Genomic DNA, 8907 nt, shown 5'->3' with positions numbered 1-8907 from the left:
AATATTAAGAAATCACATAAAAATAATTTTCATCAAATTAAAATTATAAAAATAAACTCACTAAAAAATCCAACCAATTTTTAAAACAAGAGAATAAATTTTGAATAAATAAAAATAATCCTTCAGTAAAAATACACTAAAATACGGGGTGTTACAACTTGTTTCCTCATTTTGACATCTCATGTATTTTAATATTTCATGTATTTTAATATATATTTTTTTTTACTTAATAGTTAAGGAAGTGATTATTAGTGTATTTATATTTTTTTTATATTTTTTAAAAATGTTTTAAAATAATTAAAAAATTAAAAAAATCAATTCGATCTAACAGTCACTTGGAGCGGTGTTACCTACCGTCGGAGCTCTAAACCATTATTCTCAGTTACTTTGGGCAGTTATGCGAGCCAAGAAGTTATCATGTCATCTGCCATATTCAAGAAAAATACAAAATTTTAGAAAAATAACATAGAAAACTTTTAAAAGAATATATAACAAAGTATACTCGATTATCTTTCTATTGTGGGTCCTCCTAGAAGGTATGTATAAAAAAACAATCCAACCACAATGGATTCGATCATCTCTGAGATCATATCAATATATAATGCCATTTTCCCATTTTTGTTTTTGTTTTTATGTTATATGTGTTGTTTTTATGGTGTTTGTAGAGGCCTCACCCCTTCTATGGTGTTCTTTTCTTCATTTATGAAAAAGAACCGCTTTAGAGCGGTTGGTCTACTATTGATCCAAAAACAGTCTCCAATTAAATTTTGAATCATCACTTATTTCACATTAAGTCAATAGAGTGCATCACACTAGATTATTCATCTGTATGATCCCAAACCCCTCATGTTTCATGTTCTTAGTCATTTCGTCTTCTCCTGCCGCCATCACCAAGCATCTTCACTGCCCATCATCCTCGCCGTCGCCCATCTCTCCCATCTCTGTCGACATCTCCATCTCTTCTCCAAAAATCAATGCACAATCAAACCAAAATCAACCCACAATGAAACCCCTAGGGGTGTAAAAATAAACCGGTAAGCCGGACCGAACCGAACCAGTGGGTTTGGTCTGGTACCGAGTTTGATCAGTCTGGTACCAGTTTATTTTTTTTAAAAAACCGATCAAAATTGGTCCGGTTTCGATTTTTCTTTTTTTAAAATTGGACGAGACCGAACTGGACCAATTCATATATATATTATAATTTTTTATATTGTATACAACTTTTATATATTATATATAATTATATATAGAATAGTTTTGAATTATATGACAAATTACTAATTAATATAATATTAAATTTTAAAATCTTATATCACTATAGTCTATAATACAATTATAATATACTATAATATATTATCACTATAGTATTATATACTATAATATATTATTATATATATATATTATATAATATAGCATATAGTATATTAAAATCGAAAAATTGGATCGAACCGAACTAAAATTGGTAAAACTAGAAGTATTGGTTTAGGGTTGGTAATTGATGCGGAATCGGTTCTTGAAATGCAAAACCGATGCATACCGGTTCGGTCCCAAATTTTGTAAAAAACTGGACGAAATTGAATCTGTTACACCCATAGAACCTACAATCAACCCACAATCACAGTAAACCCATCTCTACTTGGTTGCTAAGAAAACTCAAGAAGAAAAGAATAGAAAAATCAAAATCACGCATATTTCAGTGGTGCCCTTATTGCTTCCAACATTTTCTCAGCAACTAAACAAAACAGAAGCCAACACAAACCAATTCGAACTCTAGTAGGAAAAAATAACATTAACCTTTAATTTCCAAAATACAACTCACAGGCTAGAAAGGAAAATATGAGCCAAAATCAATGGTCGTTAAAACCCGTACACGAAAAAACCCTAAAATTGAAAGGGTCGTTGTCTGGGTTCCATGGGAGAGAATGGAGAGAGGGAGTGTTCCTCGTGCGACATCGGAGAAAGGGGGCTCGAGTTCCTCGTGCGACAACGGAGAGAGGGGCCATTGTCGTGGCAGGGAGGGCGATCGTCGTAGCGGAGACAGTTCCGTGGAAGAGAATGGAACCGATTTTGGGCTAAGTTCGTGGGAAGAGAATGGAGAGAGGGAAATCATGCGTAATACCGTGGGGTGAGGGCACATGGTAGTATTGGTGAGTTGTCTACATGAAAGTCACCCATTGGAGGGCTGTTGATGGTAGAAAAATAGTTCGACTGATATTAAGATTAATAGTTAAGGAAGTGACTATTAGTGTATTGATATTTTTTTTTTTATATTTTTTAAAAATGTTTTAAAATGATAAAAAAAAAATTTGAATAAAAAAATTGAAAAAAAAAATGAAAAGGCCAATTTGGCCTAGCGGACCAGCGGTCACTTGGAGCGGTGCTACTCTAACGCTAGTACTACTTAGGTGGCAACACCAGCAGCAGAGTAGCACCACTCTAAACCATTATTCTCGGTTACTAAGGGCAGTTATGCGAGCCAAGAAATCATCATGTCACCTGCCATATTTGAGAAAAATACAAAAAATTAGAAAAATAACATACAAAACTTTGAAAAGAATATATAATAAAGTATACTTGATTATCTTTATATTGTGGGTCCTCCCGGAAGATATGTATCAAAAAATAATCCAACCAATGGATTCGATCATCTCTGAGATCATATCAATATTTAATGCCGTTTTCCGATTTGTTGTTTTTATTTCTATGTTAGATGTGTTGTTTTTATGGTGTTTGTAGAGGTCTCACCCCTTCTATTGTGTTCTCTTTTTTTCATTTATGAAATTATCTTGATAAGGAAAAGTACTGAGCTATAAGCCTTGCAGTAACATAGCTTATTAGAATCAAGATTTTAGATATCTTCCTAGTTATCCTGGATTCCAATTCTCTGTTCATCAACATACCATTAAAAACTAACTTTGCCAATTAAAGAAACTGAAAACTATACTACTTCCAAGTTCAAGTCACTAAATTAGTAATGTAGACAACAAAAAGAATAAAACAAATCTATAGCAAGGCATTGTGCGTCGAAAACTGATACAAGGCAAGAGAAAGATTATGCAATCCTTAATACGTCGAGTTGCCAAAATTAATGCAAATACATTACAACTAGGGAAATAAGAATTCTCAAATGTATTATTACTAGCAAGTACATTTTTGATGCAGTCGTCGGTTTCTCCCAAGAGACCACAATTACCGTGAGCAAACATATTAAAAAGAAGAATGCATTTTTGCTATTCTACTGATACTCGTATATTTGTATACTTTCTCTACTATTCTGCCCAAGTCCAGCTGAGGAAGATTAATACAAGGTGTTAAAAAAAAAAAAAAAAAAAAAAAAAAAAAAAAAAAAAAAAAAACAAAAAACAAAACAAAACAAACAAATAAACAAACAAACTCAAGGCCAATAATGCCCCTTATAACTATTGTACCTAATAATCTCCAGATTGATTACACTGATGTAGAAGACCTAGAACACCCATTACTTAAAGAGAGAAAGGAAGAAATAAATGAAAAAAAAAACTTGTCACTATAGGCTCAACTTTCATCCTCTTAAAAATAGAGCAACCAAACCAAACTTCGCTTTTCACCCAGAAGAAGGGTACAACAAATCATTGTCTGGCTTAACAAAATTAGAATTGCAAAATCACCATTCCAATTGGCCACATATCATAGGAGCCTAAATGACCAATTAAAGTTAGTTAGCCAGGCAAATAAAAGCTTGATAAGTGAGTGGGAAGGGAACATACACAGAACACTTGCCGCAGTGGATGCAGAGGCACCCCAGGTGCTTTGTTTGCATCCTAACAAAGCAATGAGTGGGAAAAAAAATGCACATGTTGATGCTAGAACAGATTCGGACTGTCTGATTCAGCAGATTGAAGAATACTGACCTCACGATAGTTGATGACTTCCAATAAAATTATGCATCCACTATAGCCTTCCCTCACACTGAAACCGTGAATTTCATGCATATTTCCACAAAAAAACACATCTGCAACATGTAGAACATTATAGGGCATACCTTCACAAGGAATTCAAGAAGGGTGTGACCAAGCACAAAATGGAGAAGCCAACTTCCTACTGGAAAGGTCAAAGACATTTCACTCAGTTGCACTTTGGCGAATATTCTGCTTTTCTTCCGACCTGTGATGAAATAGCTTGGCTATGGCTCTCCTCTCACAGTCCTGAAAGGGAGGGAACCGAAAAGAATTGTTAGATCTAGATCCCATGCTCATTTAGCTTCTCTTTTTATATATACTGCACAGAGAAGGTAATCCCATCCCAAACAACCAATTTAACTTTAATTATTTCAGCAACCATTATGCCATTTACTTTGAGGTGATGACCTTCCATAGAGTTACTAACCTTGAACATATTAAGGCGAAACCGTTTGCCAGGATTCACCCTTCTCATCTTTTGATATGTATATGCAAAACTTAGTTGATCACGAGGAGTGAACCGATCAACTTCATTGAACCAAAGGCATGAGAACAAATTTGACATTGGAGTGTGCTCTCTAATGATAAAAAAGCCTTCAGGTACATCTGTATATACCACATCACAAGCAAATTATGCAGTAAATTGTAGACAGAAGTGCGTATAACTGCAAATTTTGAAATTAAAAATTCTAATAAAAGCATGTTGGTAGGGAGAAGCTTGTTTGGATCCGAGGCATTAAATCTTTTCAGTCCGTCAGCCTGGTAGAATGTGAATTGTTCATCGATGATAGTATGGTTAAATTCGTTCAGTTTCTTGTTCTGTAAAACCTCTTCCCACACACAATGATAGGAACCAAGGTGGGCCTACTCTTAAAGATCCTTTGCAAGTTCCAGATGGGCCAATTACAAGATTAAGGGCCAAGAAGATCAAGGAAGCAATGCAAGGATTGGTGCAATCCACTTGGGATGAAGCCAGCAAGAGCCCAACACTAAAGATGGGTCTGAAAGAAGAAGAACCAGCTTTGATCCACTTTATTCAAGCTGTGGAAGACATGACTTAGAGATACGGCCTATTGTTATTGGAGGCTTCCAATTTGGTTAAATGATTTATTTTATTAGTTTAGAATAAGTGGGCTTGAAGATGCTTGGCTCACATGTCTTATTTCTTTTGAACTATGTTTTTACGGGTCTAGATTTTAATATAATCTAGGTTCTTGAAACGGGTTCTCATCGGGTCTAGATTCTCCATCCTTGACTTGATTTTTTGGCTTTCTTGGAAAGTTTTCAAATTGATTGTGGGTTCAAGGGAATTCATTCCCGCGGGTTCATATCACACAATGCCGGTCATAGTGATTAGAAATTGCATATTCATAACCTTTTCGCCACAAGAAGTATTCCAATATCAGTAAAGGGTCAAGTTGGAGACGCAATTTGCTATCCAACCAGACTGAATACCTGAAAATGTTTTACATACAAAATATTTAGATGCAAGAACCAGGGCTACAGATGTCCAATGAGCGCACATGTAACGCCCCAATGGAAGGCCCAAACCACATGGCCTATACTCTAAAAGGACTAGTCAATGATACAATTAGAGCCCCATTGGAACCTTATAAAGAGCAAGAACTTCTCCTTCCCAAGCAATGTGGGATCCCATATACCACCTATCCTTATCCATATCATATGGGGTATCACAATCTACCCTCCTTAAACTCCCAACGTTCTCGTCGGGCCTGTCCATTGTAGGTGGCACGGCTCAAGTCCCACATTTCTGGTTGGGATAGTCTCTGATACTATTTGTAACGCCCCAATGGAAGACCCAAACCACATGGCTTATACTCTAAAAGGATTAGTCAATGATACAATTAGAGCCCCATTGGAACCTTATAAAGAGCAAGAACTTCTCCTTCCCAAGCAATGTGGGATCCCATACACCACCTACCCTTATCCACATCATATGGAGGTATCACAGCACATGTATATATACCATAGAAGCAGTTCCTACAGATGCCCTATTATAAAAATTAGTTCAAAATTACTATATATGCAATTTCCTTTATTGAATTAGCTGTCTAGTCTCTGCAGTAGATAACATTTGCAATCATCAATATCATTTGCCATCCATAATATTTTCATACATGTACAAATAAATGAAAATGTAGAGGACTACTCACAAATTACTACAGTTACATGTACAAGGGACTATGGCCTTTTATTATCAACTGCATCACAAGACACACCTTCAATAGTCTAACTAGCTTCATTCTCACCTTGCAGAAGGAAAAAGTCGATGTGGCAATAATTTAGGTATTTTACCCACTCTTCGCATATCGGAGTGCGGTAAATTCTTCACCACCACAACCTTCCACAAGCCAACAAAACCCATTCTATCAAGCGAAAGACCTTCTGAAGTAAGTGTTTGCAAAGTAACTCCATCCGTGAACATAACAAAACATACATTTTTCCTGGACAGCTGAGTAACACGGAATAAGGAGAGCTTGAGATATAGTTTACAAATCAAAACCACACACTTTATAGAGATCTAGACCACAAATATATAGTACACTTAGGGACAACATTAGTATTCAAAATTGACTATATGTAACTCAAAATCCATGTAAATAGATAATTACATCTGTTTGACATGTAATATCCAGATTGTTTGCAAAATTTCAAAAAGAAAAAAAGAAGAAGTATCCTTCATTTAGCCTTCATTTGCTTCAACATTGGAATTTTTAGTCTCCTAGTTAAATTTGTGTCAACATCTGAAGTGCGCATCACTCATCAGTATACAATAATCATTAGAAGGGTAGCGTTACAAATACCTGTTAAAGTTTCTCAGCGAGCAAGGAGACCTCTATAGGTCCCCTAAGGCACACAACTTGGAATCTTGGAATATGATGGAATTGCACACAACATTACAGTCACGGGAAAAGCATAGGCAACTAAGAAGTCTATTTGATTTCTCACTTTCAAGTAACATGAATAATGGATTTGAATTAGCTTTCTGTATATGATTTTCACAAGTTAGAAATACATTGGTTTAGTTGATTTTTAGGAGCAATCCTATGAAACAAAAAGGAAGTTCAAGACTATAAGTACGTTTCAATGTAATTAAACATTATGAAACTTTGATCAATGAAAATTTCTTCTTCTCCGTCTCTGCTGCTCCAATAAGAAAGTATTCCTGACAGCCCCTAGAAAGCTGTGAAGTTCAGCAGCATATCCATAAAACCAAACCTTCCACTGTTTTTACACCACCAAGAACCACTCAACCCCAACATGACTCCATTGTTAGTCACCAACCCATCAAAACCAACATGTTTTTAGGAAACTTTGCTCGAGCACCCCTTGTGCTATGAGATATTTAGATTTAGGACAGTTTATTTATAAAAAAAAAAAAAAAAGATTTAGGACTGTACATCTTTTGATTTTAGCAATAGCTCCTTTGTGCTTTGAGTTTTTAGCAATAGCCCATTCCGTTACAATTTCTCTCCATCACCGTTAATAGAGAACACGTGGTCCAATTGAAGACTGCCACATGCCAATTTACTTTAAAAATTAGAAATTTAACTAAATGTTTTTTTAAAAAATAAGAAATATATTTTTATAATAAAAAATGATTTCTATATTTTTAAAAACTAATTTAAAAAACCAAGCCACCTGTGGTGGCACCACGGGTGGCCATAACTTAGCCCCTGTGTGGGTGGCCGATTTCTGGCCACCACGAGGTGGCTAGATCGGGGCCACCCACTTGGTGGCCATCGTGGCCACCACTGACTGCACCACTATAGGTGGCTTTAAGTTTTTTTTACAATTTTTAAAAAATCTAAAAAACTAGAATTTAAATCAACAAGTGATCATCTTTAATTGGGCTAGGTGTTCTTATTAACGTGATGGACAAAAATTGCAGCAGAAAGGGCTATTGCTGAAAAACTCAAAGCACAAGGTAGCTATTGCTAAGAAAAATATAGAGGGTCCTAAATCCAAATAGCGCACATAGCTCAGGGGGTGTTCTAACAAAATTTCCTTTCTTTTATATGTGCAAGTTTACGGAACCTACAAAGGGGCACAACCCTAGTACACAAGTATACAAGAGGATATACAATCAATATAGAGGAAGAAGAAGAGCAAAACCCTTTGGAATCTAGAAAGACAAGTGGGAGGTATTATGAGCAGCCATCCAATCATAAAGAGTGCTGAATGCTGTGGCTTTTAGTTTTGTCGTTGTCCTCTCACGGTCTTTCAAACATTCGGGCATTGCTTTCTTGTTAGACGCACCACATTGAGCACAAATGGTGACTTCCCATAAGGACTCCACCAGCATGCCAACAACTTCATTAGTCGCCAAGGCATTACCCACTAGATCCCAAAAGTGTAGAACACTCCTGCACATAATTCACATAATTTGCCAGCCAACTCACAATGTAACCCGAGGTGATCAATGCTTTCCCCATTCTTCATGCAAATAGAGCACCAATTTGTTATTACAGTATGCTTTCTCAAGTTGTCCTCCTGAGAAACTTCCCCAAGGTAGTTACAAAATAAAAAAGAAAAAAAAAAAGCTACCCTTGAAGGTGCCGTATTTCTCAAGGTACATTTCAACTAGAGGATTTTTTTTTTATTGGCACCGGGTGTCCAGGAACAATGTCTCGACTAATCTAGCGGGTGCACAGGCCCTCGGTAAGGAGTTTTTCGCAAGTGTACCTCGGGTAATTCAAGAGGAAAATCCCCCAGTCCGATGGCCCCTAGAGATTGTTTGCACCCAAGGGAATTTGAACCTTAGACCTCGGGGAGCATACCCCCAAGCCCAAAGCCTTTACCACTTGAGCCAACCCCTAAGGGTTAACTGGAGGAATTGAAAAAGGATTTAACCTGAAAGACCCACTTTTTGGATGGGATCCAACATATTTGATCCTTAGCTCCTCTTCTCCAACCAAAGGAGTACAATTTGTCAAAAAATGAAGAG

Source organism: Juglans regia, chromosome 15, assembly GCF_001411555.2.
Source record: "Juglans regia cultivar Chandler chromosome 15, Walnut 2.0, whole genome shotgun sequence".
Taxonomy (NCBI): Eukaryota; Viridiplantae; Streptophyta; class Magnoliopsida; order Fagales; family Juglandaceae; genus Juglans; species Juglans regia.
This window is presented reverse-complemented; position numbering follows the sequence as displayed.